The sequence below is a fragment of the Carcharhinus amblyrhynchos genome, chromosome 35 (assembly GCF_965287045.1).
Source record: "Carcharhinus amblyrhynchos chromosome 35, sCarAmb.v2.hapA, whole genome shotgun sequence".
Classification (NCBI taxonomy): domain Eukaryota; kingdom Metazoa; phylum Chordata; class Chondrichthyes; order Carcharhiniformes; family Carcharhinidae; genus Carcharhinus; species Carcharhinus amblyrhynchos.
This window is the reverse complement of record NC_137358.1, coordinates 8894747-8916191: the sequence shown is the minus strand read 5'-3', so window position 1 is coordinate 8916191 and position 21445 is coordinate 8894747. Positions and strand designations below refer to the sequence as shown.

Below are 21445 nucleotides of genomic sequence, written 5' to 3'. Positions count from 1 at the left end.
CCCACACTGACAAGTTACACAGAGGCAGAACCCTGTTAGGTAGAAGGCTCTTTACCCAGAAGAGTGTGCCTGTGAAACAAGTTGCCAAGTTCTTTCAAGCAAAAACTGGTCCTGTTTCTGATATGGACAGAGTACCAGGTTACCAGTCTATAACTAGTCTTACCTAAAAGAGGCTGGAAGAATTGTTTGACTTTCCCCCATCTAATTAGCCAGGGTTTTTAATCTGTTTTTCTCCTCAGTCTCACAGATGATGATACTATTCTGGAAAGGGTAGGGAGTGTATGCAGTAAGCGCCACAATTAGATGGAAGCAAAATACTGTGGATGCTCGAGTGTGAAACAAAAACAGAAAATGCTGGAAGATCTCAGCAGGTCTGACAACATCTGTGGAGAGAGAATAGAGCCAATGTTTTGAGTCAATTGAAACATTGCTGGAATCTTATCGCACTGTCCGCCCACAGGATCGAAGTGGGCGAGGGGTGGACCATGGGAAGGTCTGTTGACCTCGGGGAGGAATTTATAGTATTGGGACAAGTAAAACTATAAAATCCCACCCATTGGCTCTATTCGCTCTCCACAAATGTTGTCAGACCTGCTGAGATTTTCCAGTATTTTCGGTTTTTGTCACAATTGGATGGGCTGGTAAGGTGTTCCTTGTCTATGTTTTTAAGTTAATATATTAGTGTCACAAGTAGGCTGACATTAACACTGCATTGAAGTTAGTGTGAAAATCCCCTAGTTGCCACACTCTTTCACATATCTAAGTATGGTGTTCAACTCATCTTCAAGGGAACCTATGCACATCTTTTGCAGAAAAGCTGGAAATTCATGACACTCATTCTCCACCAGTGGCAGCAGGCATGAGAATGCTAGGGCTTTCCAAATATTCACACAGGCAGCACAATGGGTAGCTCTGCTGCCTCACAGTGCCAGGGGCCTGGGTAAAATTCCAGCCTTGGTCTGTGTGGAGTTTGCATATTCTCCCTGTGTCAGCATGGGTTTCCTCCCGGTGCTCCAACGATGTGCGGTGTAGGTTGACTGGCCATGTTAAATTGTCCCTAGTGTCAGGAGATTAGCAGGGTAAATACGTGGGGTTATGGGAATAGAGCCTGAATGGGATTGTGGTCGCTCCAGTGTCGATGGGCCGAATAGCCTCCTCCTGCACCGTCAGGATTCTATGATTCTATTCTATAAAATAGAAACTCTTTCTTCATTATGATGATGTGGAGATGCTGGCGTTGGACTGGGGTGGGCACAGAAAGTAGTCTCACAACACCAGGTTAAAGTCCAATAGGTTTATTTGTTATCACGAGCTTGTGGAGCGCTGCTCCTTCATCAGGTGAGTTATGAAGGAGCAGCGCTCCAAAAGCTCATGATACCAAATAAACCCATTGGACTTTAACCTGGTGTTGTGAAACTTCTACTATCTTCATTATGATGATATTGAAGTTTAAACCTTGATGTACACACTGAAGCATTGCTGCAAATCACCTCAAGAAGGTCACTTTCAATTTCAGCTGAACTCCAACTCAAAGAAATAAAATATTCAGGTAATGATTTAGCCATTTGCTATATCCTTAGGTTGCAGTCATGATGATGACTAAGAAAGAGTAAGAGATTTTGATTTGATTTATTATAGTCACATGTATTAACATATAGTGAAAAGTATTGTTTCTTGCACACTATACAAAGCATACCATTCATAGAGAAGGAAGGGAGTGCAGAATGTGGTATTACAGCCATAGCTAGCGTGTAGAGAAAGATCAACTTAATGCAAGGTAAGTCCGATCAAATGTCTGACAGCAGCAGGGAAGAAGCTGTTCTTGAGTCGGTTGGTATGTGAGCTCAAACTTTTGTATTTTTTTTCCCCCGACGGAAGAAGGTGGAAGAGAGAATGTCCAGGGTGCGTGGGGTCCTTAATTATGCTGGCTGCTTTGCCGATGTAGTGGAAAGTGTAAACAGAGTCAATGGATGGGAGTCTGGTTTGCGTGATGGATTGGGCTACATTCACAACATTTTGTAGTTCCTTGCAGTCTTGGACAGAGCAGGAGTCATTCAAGCTGTGATACAACCAGAAAGAACAAAGAGAAAGAGCATCCTGTGTTTATCAATGATTTGATACAAGCCCGATGAGATTATCACTGTAGAGACCACCAAAATAACAAGGTACAGTTCATTCATTAGACCCGAGGATGAGGGGAAGGGGAATGCAATGGGCTAAACAAAAAAAACAGCTGGTATTCAATGCCTGCAAATGTGAGATGTATTTTGTGAAAAGGAAAAGTGGTAATTACGCTTGGTGATGAAGAAGAGCAGAGGGGTGTGGGGGATACAGTTTTATAGGACAGTAAAAGCAGCAAAGGCTGTTAAAAACTAATGGAATTCTGGACCTCATCACAAACAGGATAGAACATAAAAGTCAAAAGGTAATGATCAGCTCACATAAAACCTTAACAAGACCCTAGTTAAAATTCTGCATGCAGCATTGGACTCCATAAGGATATTTATAGAAAGAGTATAACACAGGTTGGATTTCCAACTTTATGAAGAAAAAAAAATGCGAAGAGTGAAAAAGTTGGTACTTATTACATTTAGAATAAAGGAATGATTTGATGGTTTATTAGTGTCACAAGTAGGCTTAAATTAAAATTGCAAAGAGGTTAGTGTGAAAATCCTTGAGTCGCCACACTCCGCCGCCTGTTCAGGTTCATTGAGAGAGAATTTATCACGGCCAACACACCTAACCAGCACATCTTTCAGACTGTGGGAGGAAATCGGAGCACCCAGAGGAAACCCATGCAGACACAAGGAGAACGTGCAAACCCACACAGACAGTGACCCAAACCGGGAATCGAACCTAGGTTCCTGACGCTATGAAGCAGCAGTGCAAACCACTGTGCCACCCTCACCGGAGCAACAGCCCCTATCTGTTAAAACACAGAAGAGTTTGCACCAGTATCTTTTATTTTTCTAACAGACAGCTAACCTATTTCCCATACTCTACGGCTATCTAACGAACCACTCCAGTTGTTTTTAAGAGCTGAGAATTTTGTGAAGAAGCAGAATGCCCTGGTCGTTAGCAGATAGTTAATGTTTGAAATCCAGCCAAAACAATTTTGCACAAGACTAGATTCTCAATTACAGACTGAAAACTTTAGACCCAACAATGATTGCACAAACTTTGGGCATGTCAGGGCTTCATGCAAACATGCTACCTGAAAAAAAAAAGTGCTGGACATTTTTCTGAAGGACACTGCTTACAGGATAGAGATTTAAAATAAAACAGCATCAGAAAACACAAAGGCATGGGACTTCCGCAAAATCTGGCATGGAAAGTGATTGCAAATCTGAAATTAGCCAACAATTTAAAAAAATTGTTTATTTCTCCTCCCAGATCACCTCTGATTTGATTTGTCACATGCATCGGATACAGTGAAAAGTATTGTTGCTTGCACACTATACAGACCAAGCATACTGTTCATAGCATATGCAAGGGAGAAGGAAAGAAGAGGGTACAGAATGTAGTGTTACAGTCATAGCTAGGGTGCAGGGAAAGATCAGCTTAGTTTATGGAAGGTCAATTCAAAAGTCTGATGGCAGCAGGGAAGAAGCTGTTCTTGAGTCGGTTGGTATGTGACCTCAGACTTTTTTGTCTTTTTCCTGACAGACGAGAGTGTGCCCAAGGTGCGTGGGGTCCTTGATTATGCTGGCTGCTTTCCCGAGGCAGTGGGAAGTGTAGATGGAATCAATGGATAGGAGACTAGTCTGTGTGATGGACTGGGCTACACTCACGACTCTTTGTAGTTTTTTTGCAGTCTTGGGCAGAGCAGGAAACCTACTAAGGTTTGATACAACCGGAAAGGATATTTACTGTGGTGCATCAGTAAAGCTTGGTGAGCATCATAGCTGACATGCTGAATTTCCTTAGCCTCCTGAGAAAGAGGTGTTGGTGGGCTTTCTTAATATAGCGTCAGTGTGGAGGGACCATGACAAGTTATTGGTGATCTGGACACCGAGGAACTTGAAGCTCTCGCCCCTTTCCACTTCACTACCAATGATGTAGACAGGGGCACGTTCTTCTTTACACTTCCTGAAGTTGATGACTAAATCCTTTGTTTTGTTGACATTGAGGGAGAGATTATTGTCGTTGCACCAGTTTACCAGATTCTCTGTCTCATTCCTGTACTCTGCCTCATCACTGTTTGAGATCCGACCCACTACGGTGGTGTCAGCAAAGCTGAAAATAATTGGGGGTGGGGGTGGGGAAGATAGGGAGAGAGAAAAGGAGAGAGGGAGAGAGAAAAGGAGAGAGAGAGAGAGAGGAGGAGCGGACGGGACAGAAGTAAGATTTAGAAAAGGAGAAGCGGCGGGGGGGGGGGGGGGGGGGGAGGTAAGAGAAGGGGCATAAAGTAGGGGAAATGAATGGAAAGAAAAATGAAGAAACACGACTAAGAAATAATAGGTAGGGAACAGTACAAAATTAAACAAAATAGAATGAAAACAAAGGGGATAAGATGGGGTACAGCAAATCATCTGAAGTTGTTGAATTCAATGTTGAGACTGGAAGGCTGTAAAGTGGCTAGCCGGAAAATGAGATATTGTTCCTCCAGTTTGCGTTGAGTTTCACTAGAACATTGCAACAGGCCAAGGACAGATGTGGGCATGGGAACAGGATCGTGTGTTAAAATGGAAAGCAACCAGGTCAGGGTCCTGACTGCACACAGACTGAGGGTGCTCAGCAAAGCAATCACCAGTCTATGCTTGGTTTCTCCTATATAGAGGAGACCACATTGGGAGCAGTGAATGCAATAAACCAAATTGAAAGAGGTGCAAGTGAAAATGGAATTAGAGTGGAACTTGGCCACATAGTAATAAGTGTATAAGGAGAATAATAAGGGACTGAGGACCCAGCTTGGTCCGAGCATAGAACTTTTCTCTCCTCTTCAGTTATAACAGTATTCCAGACAAGTGTACACTTAATATGTTGAAGTCTGGGGAGATTTGGCAACAGCAACTTCACTGCACCTTGGGGATATCAGATGTGGGAAAGTTGAGAACAGCTGGGCACAATCCAAGTTAACGTCCTTCCAATCACTGGAAACAACATGCACAAGGTTGTGATTGAAGTCTTTATAGATCTGTTTTTTTTAATTCACTTGACTTCCCAAAGCACCACATTCACACTCTCCTTGACCCATATGTCAAAAAGCATAGGCAAGAACTGATGTTTTAGCACTCAATGGTCCAATGCTCTAGCCAAACTAAAATACCTGACCTTTACTGTAACAACATTTCCTCATTATATAAAATTGGTGATTTTTTTTAAAATATAGAAATAGGTACAAAGTTCTTTTAATATATAAATGATTAAGCACTTATGAAATATTCAGCGTGTCTTAAATGTGCTCAATCTTCTTCATAAAGTCAACAAGCCCAATTTCAACCTTGCGGCCTACTGAGATAAAGAGTCGCCAAACGACCCAATCACTCGCCTAGGCTATGATTCTAGAGTTGAGAGCATTGGCTTATGAGGAGAGACTGAGTAGACTGGGGCTAGACACATTGAAGTTCAGAAGAATGAGGGGAGATCTTCAAGAAGCGTATATGATTATGAATGGAATAGATAAGAGAAGCAGGAGGGATGTTTCCACTGGCAGGAGAAACTAGCACTTAGGGGACATAGCCTCAAAATAAGGGGGAGCAGATTTAGGACTGAGTTGAAGAGGAACTTCTTCACCCAGAGTTGTGAATCTATGGAATTCCCTGCCCAGTGAAACAGTTGAGGCCATCTCACTGAATATTTTTAAGGCAAGGACAGATGAATTTTTTTAACAATAAAGGAATTAAGGGTAATGGTGAGCAGGCAGGTAAGTGGCATCGAGGCTGTGAAAAGATCAGCCATGATCATATTGGATGGCGGAGCAGGCTTGAGAGGCCAGATGTACTACTCCTGCTCCTAGTTCTTATGTTTTTACCAGTGCACTATTGCCAAATCTAATCTCATTGTCAGCCAGTCTCCACATATGACTCTTCTGGCAAGAGTCACTTGGATTGAGTTGATGATTCCACGTGAGATGTTTTTTCCTGTCCTAGCCCAGAGGATTGATGGTTGCATTATACCTGCGGTCTGCGCTATGCTCTGTGAACTAAGGGCCCACTTGTAGCATCTTCACCTGTCCAAAATGGCAGTAATTAAGGTCAGAATTACTGCAACTGAAGTACCAGGAGTAAAGGAAGACACAGTTTCTGTATGAGTGGTGTTGTCAAGATTAAGAGTTGGTGTTGGTCACAAAACTCCTTTAAATTTGAAATATTAGGCTGGAAAATAATGAATACTGAGATCAACGTGCTTGAAATGGCAACAAATGAATATTAGCAGGGATTACAGAAATAGGGTCTGGGTGAGATTGTGGTTAGTGCAGACTCGATGGGGCAAATGGCCTCCTTCTGCACTGTGAGGATTCTCTGATTCTTCAGAGTTAACTCCTCCCACATCTAGAAACCTACCATAGCCTGCATAAAGTGTTTTCCTATAGGCACTCTAGTGGGACTTCAAACAGTGCAGCACAGACTGGTATTAGCACACACCCTCCCCGCCAATCTTCCCAGGTGAATGCCACCTGGGTTGTGTCACTAGGAGAACCAGCAGATGCTGGTTTCGATCAGCAACACAAATGCACTGAGGGTGCAGGAGATGGCTTTTGCTCAGGGAAAAGCAGGATTCTCTTATTCTTTCATGGTATGCGGGTGTCACTGGCAAGCCAGCATTTATTGCCCATCCCCTACTGCCCTTGAGAGGATGGTGGTAAGCCACTTTCTCAAAGTGTTGAAGTCCATACAGTTTGGGTACACCCACATGCTGGGGAATGATTTTGATCCACATCTATTCTTTCATAATGTTTAGTCACATCAAAGATTGGCAGAGGGCGTTTGACCAGAAACTGATATGTGGCACTATGGGGACCTAAAGAGAGAAAAGATAAAATGACCTGGAAGTTTTCCCAGCCCAAACTACAGTGTTCAGTCCTATGTGAGCATATATATCAAATACGCCCCAACACTTTTCCAAAAGCTACAGGTTAGTCTTTTCAGAATACAGTCCCTTAATGGGTTACACAGCAGATGTAGCCTGCAATATAACCTGTCAAGAGCCTATATTTTACAGCCATATACAAAATGTGGTGGCAATGTCATGCAGTAATTACATGACTAATGGAGGCAAATCTGACCTAGGCCTTCATGACAATAAATCATAGGGCTGACCAGGCCCAAGCCACTCATTCTTCATCCAACTTTAATGTTTGATGTGGTGCAAGCCAGTTAGAAGGTATAATAAGAACAGCGCTATAAAAGGACGCTTAATCAGAAAAGAGTAATTAATTCAGTCAAAGGCCAACATTAAGAGCAACATCATAACAAAATGTGAATTAAGCGCTAGAAAAGTGGCTCAGAATGCTTGGACCTACTGGAAATCAGAAGTAAAATAAAGAATTGCTAGAAATACACAGCAGGTGGAAGATTATCATTTCCGACACACATCTTTTCCCAGTGTAAATACCATTCTGACAATGTAGACTACCTGGAACATAAACATGTCTTTTCTCTTTTCTGTCATGAACAGAACTGCTGTGCAGTTCCAGCATGGTTTCTTTACGAGGTTCTGGAATTAGTTATTTTGCTGTTGCAGGAGGATCTCACTGGGGGTGGGTCTGGCAAAGAGGCAGCTGACAGCAAGTCGTCATAGGACCAAAATTACATTTCTCCTCAACGGAAACTGGAGGAACAGTGCCTCATCTTCTGATTGGGCACTTTACAACCTTCCAGACTGAACACGGAGTTCAACAACTTCAAAACATGAACTTTCCCCTCCACCTTCACCCCATTTCTATTTATTTTATTTCATTTCTTCTTTTCATCTCACTCATCCAAATTTTATCACCTTTCATTCTCACTTCCATTCTTGCTCTCCACCTTGCCCCCGCTCCTCCCCACTAAAGCCTTCAGAGCAACTGCCACATCCCTCTAGCAGTCCTTCAACAATCTGTACCTTTGTTCTGCTTTCACACATTCCGATCGCTTCATGGGCACTTTTAGCACCTTACACTTAAGGGCGGCAAGGTGGCACAGCGGTTAGCACTGCTGCCCTACAGCATCAGGGACTCGGGTTCGATTCCCGACTTGGGTCACTGCCTATGTGGAGTTTGCATATTCTCCCCATGTCCACGTGGGTTTCCTCCTACGGTCCAAAGATGTGTGGGTTAAGTGGATTCGCCATGCTAAATTGCCCCTTCGTATCAGGGGTACCAGCTAGGATAACTGCATGGGGTTATGGGGATAGGTCTTGGGTAGGATATGGTTGATGCAGACCCAGTGGGCTGAATGGCCTCCTTCTGTACTGTAGGATTCTATGATTCTCAATCTTCTTCATCATATTTACATGCCCTTTGTCCAATTACAGCACCCCCACCTAGTATAAATCTCTTCTGATTTTCTTTGCTCTTAGCTCCGATGAAGGTCACCCAGACTTGAAACGTTGGCTCTATTCTCTCCCCACAGATGCTGTCAGACCTGCTGAGATTATCCAGCATTTTCTCTTTTTATTACACTTTCCTTAACAGGTTTGGAATTTCTAAACTTTATTTTAGCGATCCCCCAGGCTGCTGGATCACATCCATTGAATTTATCCAGGTAGGAGCAGTTTAAACCAGATTTAAGTTGTAAGATTATTCAACTAGCTGCAACTATAACTGAATGCATAACGAATGGTTATTAGACAAAAAAAACCTAATATTGTGAAATGGCCACAGACAAAAATCATGGATATGATCCTTTTTTCTTCGGCATCACTTATTTGACGGAATAGTTTTACGACAGGGCATGCCAAAGCAAACACTAACATGGATAAGGAGATTGTGTTCTTATAATCTGTGCACACAGCAAAGAGGAATTGACAGTTTCCCCAAGGCCTCGTGGGTGAAGACACTACCCCAAGGAGTATTGAGTCTCACAGGCCAGCAAGTACCAGCTTTGATTCGGTTCGGCACTGTTTAAGGTTTCTTTAATGTTTGAACAAAGAACAAAGAAAATTACAGCACAGGTAAAGCCTTTCAGCCTCCAAGCTTACACCAACCATGCTGCCTGACTAACTAAAACCCTCTAACCCTTGCGGAGACCATATCCATCAATTGCCGTCCTAGTCATGTATTGGTCAAGAAGCCCCTCAAAAGTCACTATCGTATCTGCTTCCACTGCTTCCCCTGGCAGCAAGTTCCAGGCACCCACCACCCTCTGTAAAAAACTTGCCTAGTACATCTCCTTTAATCCTTGCCCCTCACATCTTAAACCTGCGCTGTCTAGTAATTGACTCTTCCACCCTGGAAAAAAGCTTTGGACACTGTGTCCAAGCCCCTCATAATCTTGTAGACTTCTATCAGGTCGCCCCTCAACCTCTGTTGTTCCAGTGAGAACAAACTTCTCCAACCTCATCTCATAGCTAATGCCCACCAAACCAGGCAGTTTGCTGAGTCTTTAGCAGAACAGCACTCCTATCAGAGATCTGTCATTCCTTTTGCACTGCTACTTCTCCCAACAATACTACAGACAGTCAGCAGAACTTGACAAAGAGAAATGCAACTCTACATGGCTGGTAACGCTGCCTATGTCTCCCTGGAAAGATTGCAGTTTGTTGGGTGTGGAAGGAACAAGGTCTGCGAGGAAAGCATTGGATTAAATAAATTGGATAGCGATAAAGGGCCTGGTGAGAGACAGAGCCTCCCAATTCCTAACATGAAGAGTGATCTAGCCCCACTGGTATAAATAGCAGTCCAACAAAAGTTTGCAACACATGGAAAACGAGGTCACCGCTGCCATGGGAACAATAAAGTCATATTTATTTCCAATGCAGCCAATGGTAAGAGAGCAACCTATTTACATCAGGTGCACTCTTCTTCAGCTAAACAGAACTGAACAGCATTTGAGGTGCTACAATTCAAATCATTTATGGGCAGAGAAGTAAGTCACCGGGTAAAAAAACAAGATGGGCATTTTCTTTTTTCATGATGTCTGCAAGGAGGAGTAAAAAAGGTGGAGACACAACGAAAGCAGAAGATAAAACCGTGCTGCAGACTAAAAAAGAAAATGATCTAATTAAAACAAACTGCAACGCAACAAGCCTGAGCAGGCTCGGTAATGTAAAACAAAATCCCAAGGCATTAACCCAATGAATGCCAGATTTACAAAACCACTTCTTTAAAAGTCAAGCATTTATTCAAACTACAAAGGCAGACATTTGTGTGTGTTTTTTCCAGCTCCAAGTCATAGGTTTGTAGAGTATTTGGTTATGGATTTACTGTAGAAAGCACAAGCTACACAAACCAAATTCTGAGCAGTGGCTATGCTTTTGCCAGTTATTAGCAAGAAAAAAATCTTTATTTTTAACAATAATGTCAAAACTTTGTGACAACTGTTAATTTTAGGTTCCAAGATGACTATGTTTTTTTAATTCATGGGACATGGACGTCGCTGGCTGGGCAACATTTATTGCCCATCCCTTGTTCAGAGAGCAGCGGAGAGTCAACCATGTTGCTGTGACTCTGGAGTTACACGTAATAAGAAGTCTCACAACACCAGGTTAAAGTCTAACAGATTTATTTGGCAGCACTAACTTTCGGAGTCTCAGGGTCCTTCATCAGGTGAGTGAGGACTTGTGTTCTCAAATAGGTCATATACAGACACAAGCTCAATTTACGAGATAAAGATAGTAGCCAATCATTATCTTGTAAATTGAGTTTGTATCTATATATGACCTGTGTGAGAACACAAATCCTCACTCACCTGATGAAGGAGCCTGAGACACCGAAAGCTTGCGCTGCCAAATAAACTTATTGGACTTGCTTTAACTTGGAGTTGAGACTTCTTACTGTGCTTACCCAGGTCCAACACCGGCATCTCCACAGGCCAGACCAGGTAAGAACAGCAGGTTTCCTTCCCTAAGGGACGTTAGTGAACCAGATGGGTTTTTCCTGACAATGGTTTCATGGACACCAGTAGATTCTTAATTCCAGATTTTTTTTATTGAATTCAAATTCCACCCTGTGCTGTGGTGGGATTCAAACCTAGGTCCCCAGAACATTAACTGAGTTTTTAGATTAATAGTCTAGCGATAATACCACTAGGCCATACTCCCCTGTATCTTTTAGCTTCTAAAATTATTATGCTTCGGCACAGTGGCTTTAAATTTAGGTTAAATGATGGGGAGATGGTGTTGTGCAACCTGTTCTATAGTGTGCATGGGTGATTTGATTGTTAGACATCAAGGGAATACCCAGATTGTTTTACTGAGAGGGAAGTGCAAGGTATTTACACTTTGGAGACAATGGCCACAGTCTCTGAGTACTCCTGAATCTTCCAAAGTCCCAAAAGTGTTATAATTACTGTGATGTTAAAAGGTGGTGCTGTAAACTATTCATTGACTTCAATGATGAATGGGAGTTGGGATCAAAGGTAACTAATCAGCATTTCTACTTAGATACAATGTTGATGTGTTTCACATTGCCCAAGGGGGAGAGGATAGATGAAGACATTTTATGCTGAGGATACAGGTTTCCCTATAAACCCATAAATATCACAGACAGACAGCAGTCTGGGCTTGTGTAGTCTGTAGACATTTGAGATTGAGAGCACGAGATAGAAATAGCCAAGTGTGTACTTTAAGCAGGCAAAATTGTGGCTTTATTGTCATCATGTTAAAAACCGACTCAAAAACAGCTTCTTCCCTGCTGCTGTCAGATTTTTGAATGGACCTACCTCTCGTTAAGTTGATCTTTCTCTACACCCTAGCTATGACTGTAACACTACATTCCATACTCACTCCTTTCCTTCTCCACGAACAGTATATTTTGTCTGCAGAACGCACAAGAAACAATACTTTTCACTGTATACTAATACATGTGACAATAATAAATCAAATCAAAAATCTTCACGCAGAACAGATGTGGCAGCTCATACTCAGATTGAAATGTGAGTTTGTGAAGATTTAGAGAAGGCGTGAAGATTGAGAGAAGGCTGGAAGATTTGCCTAGCTTGGAGTTAGAGAAAGGTAGTGAAAAATAGTTCTGGGGTTAGAGGATATAAGAACATAAGAAATAGGAGCAGGAGTAGGCCATCTAGCCCTTCGAGCCTGCCCCGCCATTCAATAAGATCATGGCTGATCTGTCGTGGCTCAGTTCCACATTCCCGCCCTCTCCCCATAACCCTTAATCCCCTCTCTTATCAAAAACCCATCAACCCGCGTCTTAAAAATATTTAGCGAGGTAGCCTCCACCACTTCAACGGGCAGAGAATTCCAGAGATTCACCACCCTTTGAGTGAAGAAATTCTTCCTCAACTCCGTTCTAAACCGCGCCCCCCCTTTATCTTGAGGCTGCGCCCCCTAGTCCTACTGTCCTTTGAGCGGGAAGAGTCTCTCCACCTCTATCCTATCCATCCCATTCATCATCTTATACGTCTCAATGAGATCTCCCCTCATTCTTCTAAACTCTAACGAGTACAAGCCTAGTTTATTCAGCCTCTCCTCACAGCTCAACTCCCTCAACTCCAGCATCAGCCTAGTAAACCTCCTCTGCACTCCCTCCAAGGCCAAAATATCCTTGCGTAAGTACAGCGCCCAAAACTGCACACAGTACTCCAGTTGAGGCCTCACCAATGCCCTATATAGCCGCAGCAAGACCTCCCTACTTTTATATTCAATCCCCCTCGCTATGAAGGCCAGCATCCCATTAGCCTTCCTGACCACCTGCTGCACCTGCAAGCTGGGTTTTTGCGACTCATGCACAAGGACCCCGAGGTCCCTCTGCACTGTCGCCTGCTGCAGTTTTTCACCACGTAAGTAATAATCCTTCCTACCATTATTCCTACCAAAGTGGACCACCTCGCACTTGCCAACATTAAATTCCATTTGCCAGTTCCTGGCCCATTCGCCCAGCCTATCTAGATCCTTCTGCAGACTCTCCACACCCTCCGCGCAATTTGCCGTTCCACCAATCTTGGTGTCATCAGCAAATTTCGACACCATACACTTGGTTCCCTCCTCCAGATCATCTATATAAATGGCAAATAGCTGAGGCCCCAGCACCGACCCCTGGGGCACTCCACTAGTCACCAACCGCCAATCCGAATAGCACCCATTGACCCCCACTCTCTGCCTCCTATTTGACAACCAGTCCTCTATCCGCGCTAACACCCTACCCCAACTCCACGTCCCCTGACCTTCTGCAATAACCTCTTGTGAGGTACCTTGTCAAACGCCTTCTGAAAATCAAGACCGACCACATCCACCGGCTCTCCTCTATCCACCGCCCTAGACACATCCTCATAGAACTCCAGTAAATTTGTCAGACACGACTTCCCCTTAACGAAACCGTGCTGCGTCTGCTCTATCAAGCAATTCCCCTCAAGATGCCTCGCTATTTCCTCCGATATCCAGCTGGGAAAGTAAAAATGAAGTAAGCCATTGGGAGCTGAGAATTTTAGACCTGTTTCTGGAGGATGAAGGGTCAGCTTAAAAGGACTGTAACGTATGACTGTATCAGGAGATTTTTGGTCAAAAGTTAAATGGGGAATTTCTTCTCTGTGGTTAAAAGTACAAGTTGCTTACAAAAACAGTGCCTGGTCAAGTGCCTTTGTGATTTATTACAATGAAATGGTTTAAAAAAAAGTGAAATCTTGACACGTCATTCTTTCGGCTAACGACTGAAAGTTTGAATTTCTCTTTAAAAGTTATCAGGGATCAGAACAAAACTGGGGGATCTTTGGGGGATTCCAAAAACCATGCTAAGGTGAATACATTGGGATTTTCTAAATTTTTAAACAAACAAGATTTCACAGTAACTATTGCTGTATTCATTGTAAAGTTAAAAAACAGTTATGTCTATTCCAGAAGCTTTCCTCAAAATAATTTTTTTTGCAATAGTTAGCAAAGATCAATTTAAAAGCAGTGCCAGAAAAGTTGGGAAATAGGAGTTAAAAGGAGGTCCTGTGACAATAGAAATAGTTCAAGTTATTGGCTCAAGATTGGGTTCAAATCCCGACTTGGGTCACATGTGTGGGGTTTACACATTCTCCCTGTGTCTGCGTGGGTTTCCTCTGGTTGCTCCGGTTTATGCCCACAGTCCAAAGATGTGCAAGTTAGATGGGTTGGCCATGCCTAATTCTCCCTCAGTGTACCCGAACAGGTGCCACAGTGTGGCGACTAGGGGACTTTCACGGTAACTTCATTGCAGTGTTAATGTAAGACTACTTGTGACTAATGAATAAACTTTAACTTTTAACATCTGAACCTTGAGGAAAGAAAATAATCTAGATAAAACACAGCTCAAGTTAGCTAGGCTAAAAGCACATCACTGCAGATGCTGGAAATCTGAAATAAGAGCGGAAAGTGCTGCAAAACATTGGCAAGTCTGGCAGCATCTGTGGAGAGAGAAACAGATTTGACGTTGAGTCCAATATGACTCTCCTTTGGAACTTGCTGCCAGGCATGCAGAGTTCTTGCAGCACTTTGTTTGTATTCAAGTTGGCTAAGATTCAATTACAAATGAAGCAACATGAACTTGAAAGGAAAAGAAAAAACAAGAGGGATGTATATAAAACCAGCTCAGAACCATCTTATAGCTGAGATTACAAGCCCAGACCTATAGCATGGTATGTTGCAGCATGGTATGTAGTAACCACAACACTTTTGAGCCACTTGTTATCTTTTTGAAGTATTCTGCTCTTAAAAATCTGGGACCAGGATTCAAATCCAACCCACCTCTACACTGCCTAATATAGATCCTAGCCAACGTTCCTATGCTCTGACCCAACTTCTTCAAACTGAATAATAACTGACCTTTAATTTAGTTCCTCTTGGTGGGATTTTGTTATGTGCAAAATGACTGCTTTGCATTTCTGCTTTGCGTACTTCAAAAGTAACTTGCCATCTGCAAAGAATGGGGAATTTTTACAAGAGACAATATAGATATCAATCTTTTCCAGGAGAAAGAGAGTTTGGTCAATCTCAACTTCAAACAGGTGGGAGGTGCACAAAACTGCCCCTGCAATTTCACATAGTGAGGGACCTTATTCAGAAATGCAAGCACATTGGCTGGTGTTGGTATTTACATAGCATATACAGCACAGAAAAAGTTTTTAAAAGAAAACATGGTGCCTTCACACCCTCAGGATATCCCAAAGCACTAAACACAAATTATTTTTTAAACCATAGTATTGCGCATTGGGCAGCCAACTTGTACTCAGCAAGGTTCCAAAAGCAGCAGAGAGATAAATGACCAGCTAAATCCACTTGCAATAACGTTGATTCAGGGATAAATATTACCCATTAAACCAGTACGTCATGAGAACTGACAGATCAGTGCTCGGTTTAACACTGCATCCAAAACTTGGCATCTTCCAGCAAAGCATTCTCACAAAGTCTAAATTAGGTCAAATCATCACAGTGAGCTCAAGCCCATACTCTCCAACTCCAACTCAGGGTTTTATACTACTGAGCCACACAGACACGCGGTTGCATTATTTGCTTACCAACAGGTTTTACATCTTGACTTAGAGGTTTTCTAACTAAACAGCTCAATGCAAAGCAGGTTCCTAGATCAGGAAAAAGTAGATAGACAAAAAAGTGTTTTGAGGGAGGAACAAGTAACTGGGTTAATCTTTACTGTAATGTTACTTTGATCAAACTTTTGGCACTTAGGGATTGGTACTGAAGAGTGTAAAGACTCTCCCCTCCACCTCCCCATAGAAACAAAAGCAGTAGGCCATTCTACCGTTCCAGCCAGCTCCACTATTCACTTCGATCAAGGCTGATCATCAAGTTCAACATCCTGATCCCTCCTCCCCCCCCCATATCCCTTTAGCCCCAAGAGCTATATCTAATTGTTTCTTGAAATCACACATTTTGGCCTCAACTATTTTCTGTGATAGTGAATTCCACACATTCATGACTCTCTGGATGAAGAAATTTCTCCTCACCTCAGTTATCCTCAAACTCTGACCCCTAGTTCTGGACTCCCCCACCATTGGGAACATTCTTTCTGAATCTACCCTGTCTAATCCTGTTAGAAAATTCTAAGTTTTTATGAGATCCCCTCACATTCTTCTAAATTCCAGTGAATATAATCCTGACCGACTTGGTCTCTCCTCATATGACTTTCGCTGAACTCCTCCTTAGCAAGGACATCCTTCTTCAAATAAGGAAGTGATAAGTTCTAGAACGTGGATGGATTAGAAACTTGAAATGAAGGAAAAGGATGAAAGGTCACTCAGGAATCATGTGCCATTACTACCAAACAGCCACAGAATACTACTGGCAATTGCTGGAATAATGCAGATCTGCGCAAGATCTCAACCAGAACATATTGTGTGGAAATCAAAAGAACGTGGGGAAAAGTTGCAAACATTTCTAACCTCTGCCAAAATCAGAAACAATGCATGAAGTCAGACATGTTCTGAGGAGATCCATCAAAGATGCCAAAACACAGGACCAGACCAAGCTAGAGTCCAGGGTGGAGAATTGCTCTCGCTGACCTCTTGTCCAAACTGGGCATAGATATGATCTATAATGACGAGACGGAGTACAGGAAAGAGGTAGAGAATCTGGTGAACTGGTGTGATGATAATAATCTCTCCCTCAATGTCAACAAATTGAAGGAGTTAGTCATCGACTTCAGGAAGTGTATTGGAAGACATGCCCCTGTTCATATCAAAGGGGATGAAATAGAAATGGTCAAGAGTTTCAAGTTTTTAGGTGTCCTGATCCCTCCATGCCAACTCAACAGTTATGAATGCCTACCAAAGCCACTAATTTCTCAGAAGACTATGGAAATTTTGTATATCCACTACGACTCTCACCAACTTTTACAGGTGCACCATAGAAAGCATTCTTTCTGGTTATATTGCAGCTTGGTATGGCTCTTGCTCTATCCAAGACCGCAAGAAACTACAAAAGTTTATGAAGGAAGCCCAGTCCATCACTCAAACCAGTCTTCCATCCATTGACAGTGTCTACACTTCCCGCTGCCTTGGAAAAGCACTCAGCGTAATTAAGGACCCCACACATCCTGGACATTCTCTCTTCCATCAGGAAAAAAATACAAATGTCAACCAACTCAAGAACAGCTTCTTCCCTGCTGCCCTCAGACTTTTGAATGGACCTTCTTGCATTAAGTTGATCTTTCTCTACACCCTATGACGGTAACACTGCATTCTGCACTCTCTCCTTTCCTTCTCTATGAATGGTAAATGAAAATTTAGACGCAGAAGCAGCACGGTTTCGTTAAGGGGAAGTCGTGTCTGACGAACTTATTGGAGTTCTATGAGGATGTGTCTAGGGCGGTGGATAGAGGAGCGCTGGTGGATGTGGTCTTTCTTGATTTTCAGAAGGCGTTTGACAAGGTGCCTCACAAGAGGTTATTGCAGAAGGTCAGGGGGCATGGGGTTGGGGGTAGGGTGTTAGCGTGGATAAAGGATTGGCTGTCAAATAGGAGGCAGAGAGTGGGGGTCAATGGGTGCTATTCGGATTGGCGGTTGGTGACTAGTGGAGTGCCCCAGAGGTCGGTGCTGGGGCGTTAGCTATTCACCATTTATATAGATGATCTGGAGGAGGGAACCGAGTGTATGGTGTCGAAATTTGCTGATGACACCAAGATTGGTGGAACAGCAAATTGTGCGGAGGGTGTGGAGAGTCTGCAGAAGGATCTAGATAGGCTGGGTGAATGGGCAGGAACTGGCAAATGGAATTTACTGTTGGTAAATGTGAGGTTGTCCACTTTGGTAGGAATAATGGTAGGAAGGACTATTACTTAAGTGGCGAAAAACTGCAGCATGCAACGGCGCAGAGGGACCTTGGGGTCCTTGTGCATGAGTCGCAAAAACCCAGCCAGCAGGTGGTCAGGAAGGCGAATGGGATGCTGGCCTTCATAGCGAGGGGGATTGAGTATAAAAGTAGGGAGGTCTTGCTGCAGCTGTATAGGGCACTGGTGAAGCCGCAGCTGGAGTACTGTGTGCAGTTTTGGGCACCGCACTTACGCAAGGATACTTTGGCCTTGAAGGGAGTGCAGAGGAGGTTTACTACGCTGATTCCGGAGTTGAACTATGAGGAGAGGCTGAATAAACTAGGCTTGTACTCGTTAGAGTTTAGAAGAATGAGGTGAGATCTCATTGAGACGTATAAGATGATGAATGGGATGGATAGGATAGAGGTGGAGAGGCTCTTCCCGCTCAGAAAGGACAGTAGGACTAGAGGGCACAGCCTCAGGATAAAGGGGGGGCGGTTTAGAACGGAGTTGAGGAGGAACTTCTTCACTCAAAGGGTGGTGAATCTCTGGAATTCTCTGCCCGTTGAAGTGGTGGAGGCTGCCTCGCTCAATATTTTTAAGACGCGGGTTGATAGGTTTTTGATAGGCAAGGGGATTAAGGGTTATGGGGAGAGGGCGGGCGGGAATGTGGAACTGAGCCACAACAGATCAGCCATGGTCTTATTGAATGGCGGGGCAGGCTTGAGGGGCTAGATGGCCTACCCCTGCTCCTATTTCTTATGTTCTTAAATCAAGGTGCGGACCTACAATTTGCTTTATTCTATTTAGCTCATTTATGTTATTAAACTGCTACGTTAAAAACGAAAATGCTATTTACTTAATTCCATGGACATAATAACTGAACCATTTCAAATAGGTACCAAGATGTCTTTATATAAAGAAAAGTACCTTGCATTTATATTTCACCTTTCACATTCCCGAAGGAAGACTCAAAGCACATGGCAGTGAACTGAATTATTTTGAAGCGTAATCACTGTTGTAATGTTGGTAAGCAACAGCTAAATTATACACATCAAGATGAATGGCCAGATAATATTTTGGTGATATCTGAGGAAGGCATATTGGCCAGGACATTGGGAAGACTCCCCTGCACGTCTTGGAATAGTGCCAGAGAGTCTTTTACATTTGCCAATGAGAACAATTAGGGCCTCAACTCAGGCGGTGCTTGTAGACAATGCTGAACTGACGTATCAGTCAAGAGAATTTCAACAAGTATTGAGTTCTAAACCGATTAACTTAAAATTCAACTTAATTTTGCCATGGGCTATCTTTATTGTACTCATTGGGGAAACGGTGCCAAGAAGCAGAATCACCCACATCACGCAATACGTATCCATACTAATCCCGCCTAGGCAAGGATGACATCCGGTTCAATATGAAGTCAAATGGTCTCATAATCGATCAATTTAGCTAAGTAGGCATAATATTGGTTAGATGTGAAGTAAAGCTCATTCTAAACCACCACAGTAGAAATATTGGCAACAACAAACCCAAGATGAGGCGCAATGACTCATCTTGTCAGCTTGGTCTTGTTTGTCTCCCTTGTGGGGACCTTGAATGGGATTCAGTTGGTTTTTAAACTTGGTTTTTGGGGCAAGCAAGGAATGGATTTGGGTCTGCCTGGTCCATTCTGAGCACTGGCTTTGTAACCTTAAGAATGGAGTAAAAAATTAATAATCATAACTGGAGTTATTTATTTTGAGTATTTGATGATAACATTAAAGAACTCAAATCTTCTTTGGTCCTAGCTATTAAATGAATTCATCAAATTGTTGCCCTTATTGTCCAATGCCATGAAGGTTCCATACATATTGTCGTCTGTATCTTGATTGGAGGATGATGTCTATGTCAGATTCTGAGTTTCTGTCACGCGCCTTCATGTGACTGAAACTGGCCCATTCCCAACCTACAGACCTGGGAGCACATGGGGCAGAACGTCCCCTGGGACAGCGAGATCAGGAGTGCAGCATTTACTTCCTTTTCTGCCGTCGCTTTAAGAACATAAGAAATAGGAGCAGTAGGCCATCTAGCCCTTCGAGCCTGCCCCGCCATTCAATAAGATCATGGCTGATCTGTCGTGGCTCAGTTCCACTTTCCCGCCCTCTCCCCATAACCCTTAATCCCCTCTCTTATCAAAAACCCATCAACCCGCGTCTTAAAAATATTTAGCGAGGCAGCCTCCACCACTTCAACGGGCAGAGAATTCCAGAGATTCACCACCCTTTGAGTGAAGAAGTTTCTCCTCAACTCCGTTCAAAACCGCCCCCCCCCTTTATCTTGAGGCTGTGCCCCCTAGTCCTACTGTCCTTTCTGAGCGGGAAGAGTCTCTCCACCTCTATCCTATCCATCCCATTCATCATCTTATACGTCTCAATGAGATCTCCCCTCATTCTTCTAAACTCTAACGAGTACAAGCCTAGTTTATTCAGCCTCTCCTCATAGCTCAACCCCCTCAACTCCGGTATCAGCCTAGTAAACCTCCTCTGCACTCCAAGGCCAAAATATCTTTGCGCAGGTGCGGCGCCCAAAACTGCACACAGTACTCTAGCTGCAGCCTCACCAATGCCCTATACAGCTGCAGCAAGACCTCCCTACTTTTATATTCAATCCCCCTCGCTATGAAGGCCAGCATCCCATTCGCCTTCCTGACCACCTGCTGCACCTGCAAGCTGGGTTTCTGCGACTCATGCACATGGACCCCAAGGTCCCTCTGCACCGTCGCCTGCTGCAGTTTTTCGCCACTTAAGTAATAGCTTTAACTTTGTTGTGACTCAAGGTGTGAAGCAGCTCAATGGACAACTTGTCACCATTTTGAGCAATTGATAGAAAACTCCTTCCAGTCTTCAATGGCACTGTTGCCACACCCCAAGGAGAACTTCAGAGTGTCTTGGAAGCATTTTATTTGTTCTCCTCTGGAACATTGACTAATGGAAATTTGGGAAAACAGGATCTGATGGGGGAAACACTTTTCAACCATCGGGACAATAGAGTGTCCATTCCATCAAGTTTGTCTGTGAACATGGCTTCAGAAAAAAAGGGCATTAGCATTTATTCGATAGTCGTCCTATTGAATCGGGAAGATGAGGTGGAGGCATTGCTGATAGAATTTCTTTAGAGTTCTCATGTGTTGTTAATACACTGTCCAGGTCTCTCTGTAGTACAGGGATGGCGATGACAATAGCTCTATATACCAGGGCAGAACTTTCTAACTTCTTTATGGCATAGTGGTGCAGCAAGCACGAAAAACAGTAGGGGTTGGGGGGGGGGGTGGGGGAGAGACTGGGTCTGGGTACAGGTTCCAAAGGTGGCTTCCTCTGCCATATTTTTAGCCACTCTGTGCAAAAAAGGTGATGATCAGTTCCAAGACGTAACACTGGTGGGGTGGGCAATGATTTAAGTTTTTAAAAGATCAAGGGTATCCAATTTAAAAAAAAATCCCTTGTCCACACAACACCCCTCTCTCCCGACCATGAACTTTACCTGCGCCCCACCCCTCACCCTTGCCACCAAGGAGCATGGACACACAACCACCTCTCTTGCAACGATTCCCCTCCCCCCCCCAACAATAAAAAACTCTCC

At 43.4% G+C, this 21445-nt stretch overlaps 1 protein-coding gene across 1 annotated transcript in view; it reads right to left on the bottom strand.

Annotated features, from left to right (window-relative positions):
* The window catches only part of LOC145361503 (MOB kinase activator 2-like), a 60529-nt gene that overhangs the window by 28621 nt on the left and 10463 nt on the right, over positions 1–21445 (bottom strand). The window lies entirely within an intron of this gene.